Raw genomic sequence first — 21,722 nt, 5'->3', positions numbered from 1 at the left:
TTATAAGAAGGTGTGGGTGTTTCCGGTGCTGAGAATGGTGACTTCAATGCTCCAGTTTGCGAGATGTGGAGTTTCGCCGAGACCCGCCTGTTGTACTTGCTGTTGGGTGAAGCCGACTAGGGTGGAGTCTCCATGAGTATCTCTGTCTAAACTTCTGAACTTTACCCACTCTATCTTATCAGAGGTTCTCTGTGTCAAGGTGTCCATATGTCCAAAAAGACAAAAGATTTGGATCTGTTCAGAATGTAGTAAGAGCCTTTGGCTGTGTATCTGGGGGTGGGAAACACCTTGTGGATTGCTGGATGATTTTGTGCTTGGAGGTGAGTAGTGTCGATCTATCCTCCCCCAGGAAGGGCCTCTAGTAGTTTTGATTTAGTGGGTTATTGTAAGCGGCTCTTTCCTGATGTCTGCCTATTACCCCATTTGGCAATCCAGCCCTTTTTTTCTCTTCATACCACTCAGCCTGGTTGCCTTTAGGGTGTTTCACCGTACTGTGTGGGAGCTCCAAGCCCGGGGAGGTGGTAGCCCTGACTTGTGTGCTGGCAGCCTCCTGTGATATGGGCTGTCCGACTGCCTCTTCTTGAGTCTTCTCTGTTGTTTGCCCTGCAATTTGTGGACCCTTCCAATGTATGTTCCGTCGACTTCGATCCTCACTTACCTCGGCATTTTCTTCCATTGTCACCAGGACCTTGTTTGGCTCTTTGAAGTTGAAGATGGGGAAAAGTGGTTTTGGGTTATTTATTTTCGCTGTGCAGCCAGAATTCAATATTGCTGGTAATAATGATCTTCTTTTGATTTTAGATTTCTTCAGTTGTTTCTTCAGCTTTTCCTTGGCCCTCCTTGACAGGAAGGCTTCCGCCCCTACCGCTGCCCCTTCTGCCTTTGAAATGGTAGCTACTTCTTCGTGTGGGACATTGATTATTGTGCCAATAGATAGTGCCTCAGGGTCCCTATTCCCTTGGGCTTCTACGATGCTCATGTTGCTGGGTCCTGCCTTAGGATCCTTGATTGCTCGGCTATCTACAGGGATGTAGTTTCCAGTACTGTCTGCTTACACGTTCTTTCCAGCTGATGTCTTGTGGGTTATTTGTTTTAGTGGGAATGTCTCCCCCTGTCCCTTAGCTAGTGCCAGCATATCCTTTAATACTTCTGGGAGCCCCTACCCCTTTTCTATGATGTCAGAGCAAGAGCTCGTACTAGCTGAGTTGCTTTTTGAATTTCGAGGGAGGCCTCTAGTTTTGCCAAATTATGGTCTTGGTGCGCCAAATGCTGTGCCTTGGTTGCAATAAATCAATTTGAACTTCCATTTTTGCAGACTGCCAAATCAAGGCCCTGGCAATTGTGTCCTGTGCTTCTCTCAATGTTAACAGATTCAAAGCTTCTCGAGGAGCTTCTTCTTTTGCGTCTTGCTGGGCTTCTTGGACCATCTTGCTCCAGCCCTCTGTGTGGAGCTTCCTCATGTCTGAATTCTTCCGAAATTTATTGGAGTTGAGTCCAAAGTTCTTTTAATAGTCAGCTCTAGTTTTTGTAGGAAAGAGGTGGTTAAATCGTCAATTCCTGGGGAATAGGTCTGATGGTCTTTCCAGGGTTTCGTGGTTAAGGCAGGTCTCATACAGATTGTCATAGGAGGGTTGGCTACTAGCACCTTCTTGTCCTCTTTCGGCCACTGGTGGATTATTGCTGTGGTCTGTTGGGGACTTTAGCCTTAGCTGCAGACTTTGATGTGTTCTCAGAGCTGCCTATTTTTTTTGTGGCGGCGAACTCTCAGGCACCCACTCTAGGGTGGTGTCTACTCTGACCCTTGTTGTCCCCTAGGAATCCTTTTGGTTTAGATGTGGTCTCTGCCTCGCCTTTCTCTCCTTCCAAGAGATTGACCAGTGTATTTGTTGGGCTGCCTGATGCTTGAAAGAAGTGAGTGATGAGCCCTTGGTGGGGAGCATTACATTTGATTTGCTCCTGAAATTGTATGATGGCTGTGCTTCTTGTTATCCTTTTTTTGCAGGCCTAATGGCTCGCCCTCCCCTGGGTCTAGTTCCTTGATGTTTAACTGTTTCTTTTTAAGCATCATGTTTGTACACCGACGTCCAAAAAGTTCTGGTTAATGCCGTCCCTCCTTCTAGTTGACACGTGTCTTTACCTTTTGCCGGTGGCCAGGGTCCTCTTGAGACCTCTTGGGTCCTCTTGGTACTTGCAGAGGGAGGGAGGGTGGAGGAAATGGAGGGCATGAAGAGTAAAATCAAACATGAAAGAAAAAGACACCTACCTGCACCACCTTGGCAATCTATCTACATCCGCATCAGGTTTGGTGCGAGTGCAAAGTCTCCTCTCCTATCCCCTTGACTGTCTGTGTCTGTGCAGCAAAGAAGAGAAGAGAAGTGGTCAACAATTTCAGCAGAGGACTGGTTCAGTGCTTAGACAGAGGCAGAGCCAGCCAGGAGGGAGGGAGACCGTATGCCTCTTGCTGGCTTGAATCTCACCAGAAACTCAACAGGTGTGACCTTCCTTCCTTCCTTCCTTCCTCAGTCCCTGGTGGGGGCACCCCAAGATCCGCCCAGCCCTGCACGGAGAGAGGTTCAAAGAGAGTCACAAGGAAGGCACCCACACACGAGCAATTACTTCAGTCTTGAAGAAGTAGGAAAGGTAAGGAAATTTTCCAAGTTCACCCAAATTAGTGCTTTACTGATGCAGCAATCCCACTAGCAATCTTCTTGCTCCACCTGCACCAGACTCGGTTCTGCAGCTTTGCTTGGTTGGAGGATTCCGCGGCGTCCAAAAACCGGAGAAAGCTGCCAAACTCTCAAGGAGCAGCACAGTGGCAACCTGCCACATCCTCTCACTCGCTCCTGGCGCAAGTGGCAGGAGTGAAGGTGCGCAGCAAAGGTGCCCGTGAACCGGAAAAGGGGGGAGCACCCAAGCCAGTAGGCTGGATGGACACCAGAGCCCTGGTGCTGGTACCTCAATTCAAGGGGACCCGGTATGGTGGCAGTGGTGTCCGCAGAGTCTGAGGAGGCGACCGGCTCGGCGCTATGCGGGCGCTATGCGGTTGGCCCGGCCGGACGTCCCAGAGGGCCGCACCGGACTCCAATCATCCACCAATCCACTTGAGGGCCACTGCGGGCGGCCGTTGGGTGGTCAGTTAGAGCTGCGGTTAGAGCTGCGGAACCAGCTGAGCCTGCAGCAAATTCACCATCCTCGCAAAACCCAGAAACACAGCCTGTGATGTCTATTTCTGTTGTGTTCTGTGATTGATCTTGGGAGAGTATATCATTGAAGGACTAAGATGTGGTTTGAAACAGTGGGTATGTCTTTCACTGTCAGCTGACCTGGCCAAATATTGTAGGAGGAGGAACTACTACAAGCGGGTGTCATGTGTGTTGTGTGTGTTGCCTTTTGCTTTTACCCTCCACTTTTTGCTTAATTCATTTTGGCTCACCATTGGACTCTGTCAACTTTACCACTGCTAACCAGTGCTAAAGTGCTTGTGCTCTTTCCTTAAAATATGTTTGAATTGGCCTATGCCCAATTGGCATATTTATTTTACTTGCAAGTTTCTGGTAAAGTGGCACTACAAGTGCCCAGGGCCTGTAAATTAATGCTACACGAGGGTCTGCAGCACTGATTGTGCCACCCACTGAAGTAGCGCTTTAAACATATCCTGTCATTGCAGAACCTGTATGTGCAGTTTTATACTGCCATTTCGACCTAGAAAAATAAACCCCTTGCTAGGCCCAAATCTTCCTTTCTTGTACATATACAGTTTATTCTTTAAAAATCATAGCTCTGGTTTCTGTCGATTTGGTCTTGCTTTATTTATCAACTTATGCTCTATTTTTCTAAAATGGTGCTGGATTCATTTTGTGTGGTGCTTTCACTTTTGTACTGTTTGAAGTACAAATACTTTGCACATTGCCTTCTAAGTTAAGCCTGACTGCTCTGTGGCAAGGTACTAAGTGGTTGAGCATGGGTTAGTTTAGGGTTTGCTTGTGCCTTGCCCTGACTAGGGTTGTGGTTGGTGCTTGACCAGGGCTCACACCACAGACAACCAGTAACCCAATTCCCAACATTGGTGATCAGCGGTGAGGATAGGACTTGTGTTTGTGCAGTTCCATACAGCAAATTATTGTGCACTACCATTCCATACCTAAGACCAATTTGAATTTTGAATTCTCCTTGTTTGGCTTGTTTGTGTCTTTTTCTAAAATTACCTTCATTCCTGCTACTGGACTGTCTGAAACCATACCTGCAGCATTCCAACTTGAGCCGGCCATCCTGGAAGGCTACACTGTTACTGAGTTGAAACAGTTCTGCCAGGAAAATGCGTCACTGCACCTGCCTCGGGGGAATGTTGTGGGTTCTCTGAGACTCTCAAACCCCTCCTCCAAAGGTTGTCCTAAAGAGATACATTAACTGGGCAATAGCATTCATATGGCACACAATCCGTGTCTCTACCGGTCTACCGGTCTTTGTTGACCTGAAGACTGCCTTTGACTCCATTCCTAGGGGTAAGTTGTGGGAACTTCTCGAAACGATGGGTGTCCCCTGTAACATTGTGTCTGTTGTCATTAGATTGCATGCATACAATACTACTAGAGACAGATATGGCAACTGCGGTGGGCTCATAGACGCTTTCAAAATTGAAACCTGTGTCCTGCAGGGTTGAGTGATCTAGTACATGCATTCGACTTACCCGGAAATGATGCACCCAAACTTGGCTCTCATAGAATCGTGACACTCCTTTAACAGATGACACGCTTTTAAATTCTGAAGCTCTGCATTTACTGCACTCTAGTGCTCATGATTTGTAGACAAATAGTGTATAATAAATAACTGTGGGGCATATCTACAAGGTGGCGATATAAAATTATCGCCGCTTTTGCGGCCGTTTTCAGCCGAAAAGCGGCGATTATTTTATCGCTATATTAGCAAGGTCACACTATCGCGTGAAACCTTGCCTTAGCGCCTGAATTACTAACGCCCATCTTTGCATCTCTAATGAGATGCAAAGTGGGCGTTCCTCCCGAGGATAACGGGAGAAATGTCACTAAGCGACATTTCTCCTATTATCAAGCCTCACGCAAAGCAGCATAGCGACAAGAAAAGTAGCGATAACCTCTGTTATCGCTACTTTCCTTATGCCTGCTTTTAAACTGACTTAGCCATGATATCCTATGGAAGGTGGATATCATGGCTAACTATGTGAGGCCCTATCAGCAAGCTATCGCCAAACTTCGTGGGATTATCGCTGGGTTTCCAGCGATAATCTCACGTTTGGCAGTTTGGGCTAGGATTTTTATCGCTTTTGAGATAAGCGTTGCTAATAGCACGCTATCTCAGCGATAAAAATCCACGCTAGCCGGCGATAATTATCCTAGCGCTAAGTGCATTTAGCGATAATTATCGCCGGTTGTTGCTGATATGCCCCTATATAGTGTAAAATACCAACTACTGTGTGCATGTACTCATTTTGTGATATAGGGTTGGGTTGTATGTGTCATCTGCGAATGTGAGAGTCACTGGCAGGTTTTGCCTGACTCTTAACTCTTACCTACTTGCACGTGACTAAGTAAGGATGAAGTGAGAGACACCTACCAGTTTTAATTTTCCACGAAAAGGTCTCCACTTCTTTGTGGCCTTCAGGAAATCTACTGGGTGTGAGCTAAAATTCAGAAGTAACTGTTAAACGGTAGCGGCAGTTTCAGTCGATAACCTTTCAAGTATTGCCCGGCGGTAATCGCCTCTTATACCATTCGATGTTAAACCAATAAAGAGGCAGGCGCCGGAGACTGGAAGGCAGGAAACAAAGTTTTATTCCGTCGGAGCAGAACACATCAGATCAGACAGCAAGGTATCGTCACGAGGTGCTCTAACTGCATCTCTGAGGCCTGGCCTCTTATACACAGGTTTATGACTTTATTGCAGAGTTATCATACATGGCACATTCTTGAGATTGTCTTGGAACATGAAAGAACATCCTCGGAATCCCCACTTCGAGCTCGTTCCCACACATATCTACAGTGGAAGTCCCCACCCCATCCACAGTAGGAGATGGCTATCACACAGCTGGACATTCCGCCAATTCCCGGGGGTGTGTGCGACCGGCCGGGTCTCAGGGGGTAGGGGCTTTGATCTACTGTAATCCCTTTGATGTGGGGTGTTTCCCTTACAGTAGGGGCAATAAACTGCATCCGCAGGGCTAGGTGATGGCCTGGGATCGGTTCGGACAATGGGGCGCAGAGGAAGGGGGTTATCAAAGAGATGCATGACCATGTATGGGATGTCGGTCAGGCGCGGGGTGTGATTCCATGGCAGGGTCACGCAGAAGGAGAGGGTTTATGGCCCGTGTATGAGAGAGCGGGGGTGGCCGGCGCGCGGGGGATGCTTGCAGCGCCAGGGGAACGTGCTGGCGATCGACAATGAGCGGGGAGAGAGAGTGGGGTGCCTAATATGGTGGCCGTGCGTTCGCTGTGCGTGGCGCTGGGGAGAGGCAAGATGGCGCAGATAATGTTCAGTTACAAGCTAAATTTCCACAGTCCTCCCTTTTAACATATCTCGCCAGCTTGTCTAGTTCAGATCTATCCCCATAATACTACGAACTTCCATCTCATACAGAGCTTTCATTCGTTCCGCTTCAAAGTTCAAAGTCTTAGGGCAGATGCAGTTCATAAAAAGCGAACATAAAGGTGGCAGACACTGAATCCCCAAGCAGCATCCACATAGTATCACAATTGGTATTAGGATAAATGAAAACAGCCTCCATCCCCAACTTCTAATAGTGTCCCAAAACCAACTCCCCAGTGACCATTCTTCTTGCTCCTGATGAACCTCTGCGGAAAGTCTGTGGAGGTGTTCAATTGCTTTGTAGACTGAGGGTGAGTTATCCGGTACGTAGGTACAACAGCTGGACCCAATGATGCGGCATGCTCCTCCACGATCAGCCAGAACCCCATCTAGAACGAGGCGGTTCTGAAGAGCCACTAGGCGGACGGCCTGGAGCTCGGCGGTGTTGTTGGCGAGGATGCCAGCCGTAATGTTCATCGCCGTTTCGACTGCCTGGGTTAAGTGGCGGATGGCACGGCTGTTTGCCATTGGACCCCAGAGTGGAACAAGACCTTTTACTGCGTCCATGAACTGTGCTCCGGTGGAGTCGGCTTGCACAATGTCTTTGGCACGTTTCTGTCAGTGATGGTTTGCTGGAGCCACATATGTCGGAGGAAGGACAAAGGCGATGTAGCAGGTGCCTCCCCAACCTTTCGGAAGCCAGGTGTAGGCCTTAGTACCACAGACGAAGTACATATTCGGGGAGGCAACAAAGGAGGGTGGGTCAACTGAGTCCAATGTTCGGGTGATGAGGCAGGAGCTGTGGCCCACCAGCTGCGCCCCCAGGCCTTCGAGGCACACAAATCCAGTGATGTTGATGACGGATAGGGCCACTGTTAGGGTGGCGGCCGTCCGTTTCCGGAGGTAAGAGAAGGTGGGTCTGGCTGGGTTGTTGAACACTTGCATTTCAACTCGTTCTTTGGCAGGGATGTCCATGTGAAAGGAAGTATTTGATCTCAGAGGGCAGAAGGGGGCAGAAGTTTTTCCAGTTTTGTTCAGCCAGAACCCATGGTAGAAGTGCGACACAGTTTTGCCGGAAGTGGCATTATCCCTGTAGCTTTCCTGCAGGAGGATTAGCCAGGCGAGGCAGGAACCATGGACAGAAAAAGGTGAAGGGATGAAAGGGATAGAGTGTCCAGTGGCATGTGGTAGCAATCCACAGATCCAGCAATTAGTGGCGTTGGCGGCAAGATTGTGTTGGTGGAGCAACTGCACAAAAGAGTTATTCCAGAACTCCTTACGCCTTTCTCGGAGCTGGGGTGAAAGTGAGATCAGATGGTGTTCTTTCATGGTGGTAGGTTGAACGGTGGTCAGCAATGTCTTATGAGCGGGTGTGCTCTCCTCCATGATCCAGAAGGTGACCATGAGGAGAAGGCAAAAGAGAAGGGTAATGAAAAGTGTAATAGTCTTTGAGCTGTGCATTCTGTCAGTCTTTGGGTTTTTGTAGTGGATCTTCGGACGTCCGGTTGCTTCCATCATCTTCATGTCGGGCGCTTCCATCACCTTCAAGAAACTCGGTAGCGGGCAGAACCACAGACTTTGTTTAGTTTCTCTCCTGGTGGCCTTTGAGGTGACTAGGCTACCGCTCTGAGATTTCCACTTAGTTTGTTGTCTGCTTAGCCGAAGTTCTCTCCTTTCGTCGCAAGTTATACCCTTCCCTGGATGGCACGGTGGGATCGGGATATTTCACTAGCTCAAGCGTCTCCGTATCTGGGCGGCGGTTCAGGGATGGTCGGTCTTTGTCCAGAAGTTCTTCTTGGGCGGTGATGTTGTCCGTAGTCGTCAGGGTCGGTGATACCTTCTTGCAGTGGTGTGCATGCAGCCAATTGCGTTTCCCCTCCACTCGAAGAGCTGTTCGGGTGGTGATCAGGACTTGCAGGGGGCCCGTCCACCGGGGCTCCAGACTCTTGGTGCGCTGGAAGTTACGCACTAAGACAAAGTCGCCGGGTTGGATGTCGTGCCCGGGGCCCCTGGAAACATCGGGAATGGCTTGCAGCACCTGCTGATGGATAACAGACAACGTTTTAGTTAGGTTATACAAATAGTCAGACATGAGGACGTCCGGGACGTCGTGGATGGATGTTGGTTTTGGTGCAGTCCAAAGGTTCATGGGCCGCCCGAAAACGACCTCATAGGGGGTTAAGTGGTGTTTAGTGGGGGTGGAACGCATTGATAGCAATGTTAGCGGGAGAGCGTCTGGCCATTTCAGTCCTGTGGTGGCAACTATTTTTGCTATCTTGAGCTTCAATGTGGCATTATGTCGCTCAACCAAGCCTGCAGATTGGGGATGGAAGACCGCGTGGAATTTCTGTTTCACACCCAGCCCCTTTAATATGAGTTGGATAACCTCGGCTACAAAGTGGGGGCCATTATCGCTCCACAAAATTCGACAAAGGCCGTATCGGGGGAAGAATTCTTTCAGTAGTACTTTTGCGGTAGTCATAGCGGTGTTGTCGTGGGTTGGGTAGGCCTCCACCCACTTGCTGAAGGCACACACAACGACAAGTACGTACTTAAAACCTTGGCACCTTTCTAACTGGACATAGTCCATCTGCAGGACTTCAAAGGGGTGATTGGGAACCCCAAACCCTCCCCGGGGTACAGCAGTTCCTTTCCCAGGGTTGTGTTGGAGGCATACCAGGCATTGTTGGACCAGACGTTTGGCTGAGTCTGGGATTTTGTCGTTGTGCCAGACTTTGGAGATGAGTTCGATCATGGGGGCAGACCCTATGTGTGCGGGGGAGTGTGCCATGGTCAGCATGGGGATCAAGTATGAGTCAGGTAGCAACCATTTGTTCGAGTCTTTAGTTCGCCAGCAACCGTCATCGTCCTTCAATCCCACCCGGGCCCATTCAGTTAATTCGTGTGGTGTGCTGGCTAGTTGGATATCCCTAATCGTGTCCCTAGCATCCTTCCATTTCTCAGTTTGTGACCTGGTCATGTACATATGGGTCGTGGACCTATTCTCGGCTGTGGTTCGGGCAGTAATGTCAGCTAGTGCATTTCCCTGTCCTATAATGTCTGTCACCTTCTTGTGTGCCTGGCATTTGATCACAGCCAGCTGTGTGGGGAGGAGGACTGCTTCGGTCAGGGCAGAGACTAGAACTCCATGCAGGATGGGTGTGCCGTGGGAAGTCAAGAATCCCCTCTCTTTCCATAAGAGCCCAAAGTGGTGAACTACCCCGAAGGCGTACTGACTGTCTGTGTAAATGTTTGCGGTTGTCCCTGCTGCCAGGATGCATGCTCGTGTGAGAGCAATTAGTTCCGCCGCCTGTGCGGATCGCTGTGTGATGCGGGCTGTCTCAACGACTGTTCGGGCTGTGGTGACTGCATAGGCAGCTGAGGTGGTGCCATCGGGGAGCTTGATACATGAGCCATCCACCCACAGTTCTCTGTCAGGGTCCGGGAAGGCAGTATCCCGGAGGTCAACCCTACTCTTGGTCTGTTCGTCGGTGAGGGTCACGCAGTCATGTATAGGGGACGCATTGGGGTCAGCGTCAGGGAGAGGTAGTAGAGTAGCTGGATTCAGAGTGGTGCATCGTTTCAATGTGATGTGGGGTGCAAGCAGAGTTAGTTCGTAACCAGTCAGTCGTGCGCTAGTCAGGTGTTGAGTCTTGGTTTGGTTCAGGAGGGTGTCAACCGCATGGGGTACCAATACTGTGAGGGGGTTCGAGAGCACGATCCCCTCACTTTGCCGGATAGAGACAGCAGCGGCGGCTACTGCTCGGAGGCAGGCGGGTAAAGCTCTGGCTACAGGGTCAAAAGTGGCAGAGTAGTAGGCACAAGGGTGTTGTTTAGGGCCTATGGACTGGGTTAGAACAGACAACGCACATCCCTCCCTTTCGTGGGTGTAGAGGGAGAAAGGTTTAGTGTAGTCTGGGGTTCCTAGGACTGGGGCCGAGCAGAGGGCGTCTCGTAATTCTTTGAAGGAGGATTGGCATTCGGGTGTCCAAGGGAGGGGGAAGGGGACATCTTTAGCCAGCAGGGAAAGCAGAGGTTTTACAATAAGACTGAAGTTTGGCAACCATTGTCGACAAAAGGAGGTGAGGCCTACTAGAGACCGCACTTGCTTCTGAGTTTTGGGAACAGGGGTTTCTAGGATGGTCTGAATTCGGTCAGGGGTAAGTTTCCTCCCGTCTTTGGATAGTAGGTGGCCTAGATATGTCACTTGGGGTTGGCAGAATTGCAACTTCTTCCTGGAAACCTTGTGACCGTTTTCCGCGAGGAAGTGGAGGAGGTGAATGGTGGCTGTGACGGCAAGTGGAGTGGTGTCGGCTGCCAAAAGAATGTCATCGACGTACTGTATTAACACCACTCCATCGGGTAGTTGGACTGCATCTAGTTGTCTCTTGAGGGCTTGGCTATAAATGCTGGGACTCTCAGTGTAGCCTTGGGGTGCCCTACAGAATCTGTACGAACGGGCTTTTAAAGTGAAGCCGAACAGGTAGCGGCTGTCTGGGTGGATGGGGATGGAAAAGAATGCGTTCTTGAGATCAATAACGGTAAAAGTGGTGGCAGTGGACGGAATCAGGGTGAGGATGGTGGTGATGTCTGAGACCACGGGGTACTGAGGTATGACTACTTTGTTAACTTCTCGTAAGTCAACAATAAAGCGGTATGCTTTCTCATCTCCCTTGCCTTGCTTTTTTACAATGGGTAGGATAGGGCTGTTGCAAACATTACTGACTACTTCTTCTACCACTCCTGCATCGACTAGGGACTCGATGATTTCCACCAATGCCTTCTCGCCTTCGGGCGATATCCGATACTGTGGAAGCTTTGGGAGCACTGCGTCCGGTCGGACGGTTATGTGTACTGGGTCGATCACCATGCGCCCTACATCTGAGTCGGCTTTAGCCCATAGATGTGAAGGTAACGTGTCGAGTAGGGACAGGTCAGCATCGGTTATAGAGAGCATACGCCGTGTGTGACAAGGTCTGAACAGATCTGGGTTATCGTGCAGGATGACTCGAACTCCGTCTGGGGAGCATCTGATGGTAGCTCGAAAATGTTTTAGCAAATCAAGTCCCATTATAGCATCGGGGGTGTTGGAGGAGAGTAGAAAGGTCGTGTCAGTGGCGTTATCTTCTAAGTCAAAGGAGATTGGTGCTAATAAGGGGTTAGTGGAGGGCGTTCCATCGAAGCCTATTGCGGTTACATGTGAGCCAGACAAGGGTGCCCTAGGAATCAGTCGTTTAGATAACGCACTACGTGTCGCCCCAGTATCTACCAGGAATGGAGACTTGGTGCCCAAGACCTTAGCATTGACGTAAGGACCTTGATGGTCAACACGGAGTTCGACTGGATCCCTCCCTTGCCCCTGGCGGTCCTATGCGAAGTCATGGGTGCTTTCGTAGTCGGACTGCTGACACTGGTTTTGTCGGGGGTTTCTGTCCCGGTTCTCGCTGTTTATCTATGGTATCGAGTTGTACCCAGGTATATCCGAACGGCTCAGCGTGGTCAACTCTCCGGATTTGTTTCCACACATCAGCCGGCAGACATAATCCGAAGAACAAGTCGATATCTGGCGGTCCTATGCGAAGTCATGGGTGCTTTCGTAGTCGGACTGCTGACACTGGTTTTGTCGGGGGTGATCAAAGGTGTTTGGTCTGCCTGGCCTGTCGTTGATGGCGTCGTTCGTGTACCCTCGTCCCTGTCCTCTATTTCTGGGGTCATATGCTGTGTCTCTGGGGTCCCTATTTTTGTTCAATTCCAGAAGGACCGGGCACTGGGATTTCCAGTGTCCGAACCCTCTACAGAACGCACATTGGTTCCCATCTAAGTCTCTCCGTCCGTTGTAGGGTGCAGGGGTATGGTCTCTAGGGGGTAGCTTTCTAGGGGCGGTTGGTTGGTAATTCCCTTTCTGTCCCGGTTCTCGCTGTTTATCTATGGTATCGAGTTGTACCCAGGTATATCCGAACGGCTCAGCGTGGTCAACTTTCCGGATTTGCTTCCACACATCAGCCGGCAGACATAATCCGAAGAACAAGTTGATATCTGCTAAAGTCAGTATTGTTGAGCCTAAGGCTGTACCTAGTTCGGTGTAGAAGGCAGTCGGGTTCTTTCTTAAGTCGGATAGAGTTTTTCTAAAGGTCAAAATATCTTGTCGGTCCCATGGCTGGTAGACCCAATTATATACAACCCTTCCCTTCGCATCTTGGTGGTTGATGTCGTCATGTGTTCCCTGACCTCGTGGGGGGACCCAGTAGGGGGCGGCCTCTTTGATGGGCATCATGGTATCAGTCCTTTCTTCCTGGGGCTTAGTCGCTATGGGGGTTTCTGCTTTGGTGGCCTGTCTGTGTTCTTTAAGGTGTCGATAGACCTCGAGTGTACGAGTGAAGAGGTTCGTCACATCGCCCTCTCCTTCTTCCCCAATGTCTACCTTCCTATATAGGGCTGCTAAGCCTTCGGGACCTTTATCGTGGTACCTATCCTCATATGTATTCAGGGCGTGATAACAAAGTCGTACGACAAAGTATCGTCTGCGGCTGTCGGCATATGAGTTATACACGTCTGTTATATACTCCTCACTTTCCTTTCGCTCCACCAGTGTCCCTACTATCTTGTCGATTCCTGCTCGTTCCTCCCTTGTTAGTCGATTCATTCTGGTGGAATCTTTCTTTCTCATCTCAGGGTCATCCAACGTTATTGCCGACGTTGTGTTCAGTACAAGAGGCTCGGCCGGCGCGGAGGCCGTGAGGACCGAGGCCCCTGTACTGCTTTCTCTTGTGTTTGGGGGTTGTGGGTGTTGCACTACCGATTGGGAGGGTGCGTATGGAGGGGGCATGTAAATGATCGGGGGACCTAATAGTAATTCGTCATTCGTTCGTTGTTTAGAGGACAACTCAGGGTAGAGCATAGAGGGGGTCCTAACAGCGTACTGGCCTGATGTTTCGGGCTCCTGTCTTAGTTTAGTTTCCCTTCTCTCCTTTATTTCTTCTTCTAACTTTCTAGCGGCAAGGTGAGCTGCCTTTCGTAATTCCTTTTCTGCTTTTACCTCTTCCCTCTTTTTCCGTTGTGTTGCTTCTTTGCGCCACATGCCGATACTGTCAAGCATAGTAGGCGTCGTCTTATTGCTACGCAGAGCTATTTCTAGCATTTCTATCTTACGGTCGTCGAAGGATCCCATCAGTGGCCACTGACTCTCGGGGTCCTTCCTTGTATATTTATGCCATAGCTTGCTATAAGCTACGGCGACTAGTCCATATTTAGTGAACATGTCCTTATTAGGGGTGCCCTCCAGTGGAGCCGGATGGTCCACCTCTAATAAGCGGTCCGGGCAGAACCAACTACCAATCAGTGGGGAGAAGATAGGCATGACGGGTTTCAACGGGGACAAAAGTCAGCACTACCTATCTTTTCACTGCTTGCAAAGACTAGACAGAATATCTCTATTCCTCGTTATTTGTAAGCAGAGAATACCTCCAAAGAACCAATATCGAACAACTAGTGTTCGGACAATCAATCAATCAATCAATGGGGAGATAAAGATAGGCACGACGGGTTACAACGGGGACAAAAGTCTGCGTTACCTACCCTTCACTATTTGCAAAGACTAGACAGAATATTTCTATTCTACGTTATTTGCAAACAGAGAATATCTCAAAGAGCACTATTCTTCAAAACAATCAATGTTCGGACAATCAATCAGTGGGGAGATAAAGATAGGCACGACGGGTTACAACGGGGACAAAAGTCTGCGTTACCTACCCTTCACTATCTGCAAAGGGAGAGAGAGAGAGTATTTCTACTCCTCCCCGTTTGTAGACAGCGAATATCTCAAAGAGAACAATCAATGAGCAATACTAGTATTTCAAACAATCAATCAATTATTTCGCAATTTGTCGTGTTTCACGACCTTACCCGGACCGCGTGGACAGTTTCTCGTCTTCCGCCTCCAGCGCCCGATCGTCCTCTACTCTCCGTATTTGCCGCGGCACTCCTGATGGTTCCCAGTCAGGACCGTAGATCACTCGAGAGAGGTCTGCTCGGAACCAGTGAAGTTCGGATGATCGGCTGCCAGACGAGGGTCTATCGGGCAGGAGCTCTCCCGATCGTTGCAGTCGTTCACTCTGTCGTCAGGACCTCTCCCACTGGATCCACGTGTCGCTGATGGGCCCCACGCTTGGGACGCCAATTGTTAAACGGTAGCGGCAGTTTCAGTCGATAACCTTTCAAGTATTGCCCGGCGGTAATCGCCTCTTATACCATTCGATGTTAAACCAATAAAGAGGCAGGTGCCGGAGACTGGAAGGCAGGAAACAAAGTTTTATTCCGTCGGAGCAGAACACATCAGATCAGACAGCAAGGTATCGTCACGAGGTGCTCTAACTGCATCTCTGAGGCCTGGCCTCTTATACACAGGTTTATGACTTTATTGCAGAGTTATCATACATGGCACATTCTTGAGATTGTCTTGGAACATGAAAGAACATCCTCGGAATCCCCACTTCGAGCTCGTTCCCACACATATCTACAGTGGAAGTCCCCACCCCATCCACAGTTGGAGATGGCTATCACACAGCTGGACATTCCGCCAATTCCCGGGGGTGTGTGCTACCGGCCGGGTCTCAGGGGGTAGGGGCTTTGATCTACTGTAATCCCTTTGATGTGGGGTGTTTGCCTTACAGTAGGGGCAATAAACTGCATCCGCAGGGCTAGGTGATGGCCTGGGATCGGTTCGGACAATGGGGCGCAGAGGAAGGGGGTTATCAAAGAGATGCATGACCATGTATGGGATGTCGGTCAGGCGCGGGGTGTGATTCCATGGCAGGGTCGCGCAGAAGGAGAGGGTTTATGGCCCGTGTATGAGAGAGCGGGGGTGGCCGGCGCGCGGGGGATGCTTGCAGCGCCAGGGGAACGTGCTGGCGATCGACAATGAGCGGGGAGAGAGAGTGGGGTGCCTAATATGGCGGCCGTGCGTTCGCTGTGCGTGGCGCTGGGGAGAGGCAAGATGGCGCAGATAATGTTTAGTTACAAGCTAAATTTCCACAGTAACCTGACATTGAACTTCACCAAAAAATATGCACACGCCCAAATTTAGACCAGCTGTGATAAGTTCAAAGTACCTTTCATAAAGCAGTGCAAAGTATATCTCTATTACCATACAGGCATTGTCTAATTATAGAGAACAATTTCGAATGCAAGAGGATATGTCTCATTTTTTCAAGACACATTTACAAAGCATGAGCCGGCTCAGTGTAGGGGATGATTTGGGGTACCCAGGACAAGGGATACTAATGACATATATCAGTAAAAATAAACCAAAGAGTCATTCTCTGATGAGAGCCAAAGGCAATGGTAAGATGAGCCTTTCTGTGCCTGCCAGTCATCGTGTATTTATCGGGACTCTAAAGCAGTGTTTCTGTAACCTCTGGTGCCCTACCAGTGTGAGGTGGCATTTTGTTCTGAGGGGTATTATTTCCAATGAAAATCATAGGCACACTTCTGGAAGATCAAACTGTGATGGTTTCGGAGCTATTCCAGGGTCTGTATTTCGCACTCATCCTATAAAAGAGCTCTTGTAAAAAATAAAAACCCCAGAACACAACCATCCGTTCCCCTCACAAAACCCTGAAACAATGTTGTTAAATCGGAAATTGTACTGGGAAACAAAGAAAACCGCAATGACTTAAAAGTCAACTGGTAATCTAATAAGTAAAAGAGATTTTTATTGGAAATACTAGAGGACGAATCATCAAATAAAGATTAGTGTTAGGTTTTTAAAAGAAATACAACTTAAAACGTGGACATTTAGAGAAGGAAATTGCTCCTGTATAAATTCTTCAGTGGAGTGTGAAGTGTCTTGGGGGAAGGGGTGGGGGGGGGCAAGTGCAGCCTATAGTGGGTTTTTTTAATAAGAAAGAACAACTGTAATACAGGACATAGAAAAGAAAGAACACAAAGAAACAATGTTGTCATAGACACACGCGCACCTGAAGCTATTGCCCAGAGAGCGAATTTCATTGGTCAATGATGTGAATCCACGCACGGATTTCTATCGGAAAATTTGAACATTCTGAAACTATCGTTAATTCAACATTAAGACGTGTCAACATGCCTGGTCTCTTTTAGAGACAGGGCTGTTTTATTTGGCTAGTCTTTGGCCGGAAAGTCCAAGACAAAGTCGTATTTAACAGAAACAGCAAGCGCCTTGCAATTTGTTAAATGAACCTAGACGCAGAACGAGTCACAAACCTCTTGTATAGTAAAACGTCTGTTTCCAGGGAAAGTCTGCTGCAGTGACCTCACACACATGCCCTCTTGTTTTTTTCAATGACACTACCTTTCTCACATGTACTCCCAAAGACTGATCGTTTTTGCTCCATACAAATTTCCCGCATTCATTCAAGTTGTCCAATTAGATCAGATTCACTGATAGCGATGGGCCGGAGATACACTGAATGCCTCAGAATGAGTGTCCCATTGTTCGGAGTCTGTGCCTTGTAACTGTAGTGCTTGCACTCCAGCATTCAGTGTTTTCCCAGCGATTCATGTTTATTCATCATCATTTATTTACTATTCTCCTAAATAATGTATGAACTTTCGCACTCAAATACACGCAAAAGCGCATAATGAAGAAAAATGTGTAGATATCCTAGCGACCCACGTAAACCTTGTCATCTCCCAGGGGAAGCACATATGGTTATATTTTTATGAATATATTCGATAAAGAAGGGATTCATGAACAAACATGCTTTTTATGTACAAAGTCGATTTATTAATAATTTTCTAGGAATAAAACAAAAGGTATGCTTACTTGGTAATGCCATGCGACTAGGGGGCAAATATAAATATGCAATAGAACAAACTTTAAAATAAACAGACGGTGGATTCCCATGTTTCTCGACCTGTATACTACACATAGAATAATGCAGGCTGCATAGATAATACTGTAGGTCAGTGGTTCCCAAGCGTGTTAGAACCACAGCCTACGTTTTAGAACGACAAACTTTCACAAACCACCTACCCTTATTGGACATCAGGAGGGTGTTTTTTTAATGAAACCAGTGGCGGCTCGCCGAGGGTGTGCTGTGGGGCGTTGGAGCGGGGCGGGGGGTAGTAAACTCCGGCAAACGGCCGAAGGGAGTTAAGTAAATAAATAAGTTAATGAAACTATTGACTTGCGCACGCTGCATCGTTGAGTTGGAGTTGCAGCGCGCACAATGTAAATTGTTTCATTTATTTAATTATTTTCTTTACTCCCGTCGGCCGTATGCTGGAGTTTACTACCCTCCACCCTGCCCCTCCCCCGCCCCTCCGCCCCGCAGCACACCCTCGGCGAGCCACCACTGAATGAAACTAAAAGATTGTGTGGTAGCGCATTGTCATTTACAGACAGCACATTTCCCATTGAAATAGCCACTAACTTTGCTCAGACAGACAGTTTTCTGATAAAACTATACAGCACGTAAAAGATAATGTGTGGGAATCTGGTTTCTGCAAATATTTATCATTTGTGCATCACCAAGCAAAATGTCTTGCTATGTTGGATCCTATTTAAAAGTCTGTTTCCAGTACACATTAGAATTACAAAGAAATGTGCTTCATTTGTTGCTTTCCTTGCTTCTAAATTTATACAGTTAATTTACAGGCATTTACATTTTGTTGCTTGTTGCAAAAAATAGACCGCCTGCAGCCTCTCCTTTCACACTCCCTGCAATCCAGTGAGATTGTAACATTTCTGTTTAAAATCACCTCGCACTTTGCATTCAGAGAAAGAAAGGTAAACACCAATACCATGTTAAAATAAATAAGCAAGAGACAAAGCCTGACATTTGATACCGGTCTTTGAAACACCAAATATGACAAGATAAACACAGAATTTTAAGGCATCTTTATTTATTCAAATATACTGATCCACCAATAATCTGCTTGTTGTGACCCACAGTTTGGGAAACACAGCTTTATCTTATACAGTAATTAGTGTTCACAATTATACACGCAATACCTCTGGTTACATAGGTTAGAGAGTTTGCGATTGATAATGCTAAAAATATAGGGCCTGACTATGAGTTTGGCTGTGTGGAAGCGGGCCGCCACGCCACCGCCCGCTTCCACACTGCCAAACTCGACCACCTCATATTTGAGCCTTGGCAAGGCAGCTCTGTGGGAGCGCCTGTGCCCATTCCTGCAAGGCATGGACTGTGAAGTCCATGCTGTGCATGAACAGGGTGCATGTACAAAGGGGTCACACCATGTGCCCCCCTGCATGCACACCCTGGCCTTGAGGCAACAGGGGCCCTTTAGGGCCACTTTGTTTCCTCATCGCCACACTTTTCATGGCTGGATCACCGCCATGAATATTGTGATGGTGAGGAAATTTGTAATATGCTTGGCAGTGCCACAGGGGCACCACGACCATATTGGGAGCCTCCAACAAGGGATCGCGGATCCCCAGTGGTTCCGAAGGTCCAATGGCGGTCCAACGGCCAAACTCGTAATGGGGCAGTTGGACCGCTGGAGCGGCGGTTGCCACAACGCCACCAGTGGTTTGGCAGTCCATCAGACAATAAAACTCAAATTAGGCACATACTGTTGACAATGTTCCCTTACTGTAGAATAAGTCTGTAACCATGCGCATAAATGAGTCTCAGGGTTTCATAAGTGAATGTGTTGCTATCAGGTTAATTATACATTGCAATCCATATGGATGGGTATAATGGCTATCGTCAAGGTCAACAGTATTTTGTTGCAACAAAGTTATTGCCAGAAACCCTAAATGATGTCCAGATTTTCCATCCTTCTCACTAATTAACTGCTATATTTTCATGTTCTCATAATTGATAGGCTAGAGTAGCACTTTTGATAGGTGGTTACTATGTACATCTTAATGGCGTAGGTATCTCCCTACTTTCCCTCTGTTTACAAACAAAAATAATTTCCAGGGATCCCACCTTTGTTTCGTACTCCATAGATTTTTAGCTAAATTTGCACACTACAATTACCTGTACATGCACATACAAAAAGTGTCAATTTCTGTCAATAAATACCACACCTGGTAATATCAGTATTTTCTGGGTGCAGCCACTAAGAACAGCAGCTCACTCAAGCTAAGGGCCTAAACCTGGGTAGCAGAAGGTATTGATGGTAGTTTAATCAAACATAATTTAGAACAAACTGCTCAGTTCATCTTAAATAGAGTATGTGCAGTGTTAGTTCTGGCATCATTGGCGTGGTTTCCCCCGTCTTTTCGCCTTCTGACCTTCCGTGACTATTTTGCTGACTTCGTTTTTGCTGGTGGTAAGACTGTGCACATTTTCATTGCTAACCAGTGCTAAAGTGCATGTGCTCCGTAACTAAAACATGGTAGCATTGGTTTATCCACAATTGGCATATTTTATTTACGTATAAGTCCCTGGTAAAGTGCACTACGTGCGTTCAGGGGCTAAAATCAAATGCTACTAGTGGGCCACCAGCACTGACTGTGCCACCCACTTAAGTAGCCATTTAAACATGTCTCAAGCCTGCCACTGCAGAGCCTGTATATGCAGTTTTAATCTGCCATGTCCACCTGACAAGTTAGCCTACTTGCCATTCCCAAACCTTCCTTTTTATTACATATAGGTCACTCCTAAGATAGGCCCTGGGCATCCAATGGGAAGGGTGCAGTGTATTTAAAAAGTAGGACATGCACTTTTGAGTTGTACATATCCTGGTAGTGAAATACTCTTAAATTCATGTTTCACTACTGCAAGAACTATCTCTTCAATAGGATCACATTGGGATTGCCTTATTATATTTTATTAGTGTAATTTCGAATTGATAGGACCTCCAAATTTGGTGTCTCTGGACCCACAATTTAAAAACACAACTGATGGTGAAGTCGTTTTTTTAAATTCCTGTTTTGAAAATGCCACATATTGAAAGTTGATTTATTTTCCTTAAACCATTTGGTGCCTTCATCCTGTCTCTGGAACACACATCTGGGGTAGTTGACAGCTAACTTCCTGCATTCCCTCTAGACAGCCACAAACAAAGGAAGGGAAACTATGACTGAGTAGTCATCTCCATTTTAATGAGTCATCCTGAGAAGGATTGGAGAGAGGTGCTGGCACTATACATCTTAAAGGGCTGTGTCCTGGCCCCAATTAAAGGATTCCATACCCTTCTGTAGTGAGTCTGGATCCAGGGCAGGAAAGGCAGGGTCTTTTGCACTTCAAAGCATCTCTTTGAAGTCTCCCTACTTCAACGGCCAAACTGGGTTTAAGTACTGGACCTCTGACACCAACTAAGAACACTTCTGGAACTGAGAACATTTTACAAGGAAGAAGGACTGGTGTGCTGTAGGAGGGACTGCCACTTTGTTGTACTGCGTTGCTGTGTTGGCTTGCTGCTTCTTGCCTGGGAGTGAGAAGGACTGACCTGCATCTCTACATCCGAGAACTTAAGTAATCTGCAAGGGCTTGTTGGTTTGACTCCCGTTTCGGAAGTCTCAGGAATATCAAATACATCCCCTCTTTTGTTTAACTCAGCACCTGGACTATACTTGCTGCAAGCCTGACTCTCTCAAGTGGTACCACCCAGCACAGGGTCCTTGGAAGTGAGTTTAAAGTGCTGCATCTGAGAAGAACCTGCGCATCGATGCTGCTGCACTGATCGGAATTGACTCATCGCCTGCTGTGAGATATGGATGAATGCGTTGCCTCTGCTGCAGGAACTTTGACCACTATATCGCACTCTGAACACTGCATTGTATTCGGAACCACCACATCACCTCCAGAATCACTGCTGCCACTGCATGGAGAAGATTGACGCTTTGCCTTCCCAAATGGATTAATCTGGCACATCGTTTTCAGAACCTCCACACTCCAGAATCAGAGCTTCTTTCCATGGAACCGATGCATAACCACCAGTGCAACAGCTAAACTGCCTGGGGATCATCAACTCATCACTCGACTGCACCTTGCATTTCGTGCTGCGACAATGATTAAAATACTTTCACTCAATGGATCCTGTGTGGTTCCTTTAGCAGGCCTGAATTCCATCGTGGGCAGCCTAAACTCTTGACCTCGTCCCGGTCCAGTGTGCCCATTTTACTCGTTAAACTCTATTTGCTATGAAGTGCTATTTTGACACTAAGGGGCCGATTGCGATCTTGCTGGGAGAAGGCTGCGTCTGACTCA

The sequence above is a fragment of the Triturus cristatus genome, chromosome 8 (genome assembly GCF_964204655.1).
Source record: "Triturus cristatus chromosome 8, aTriCri1.1, whole genome shotgun sequence".
Taxonomy (NCBI): Eukaryota; Metazoa; Chordata; class Amphibia; order Caudata; family Salamandridae; genus Triturus; species Triturus cristatus.
This window is presented reverse-complemented; position numbering follows the sequence as displayed.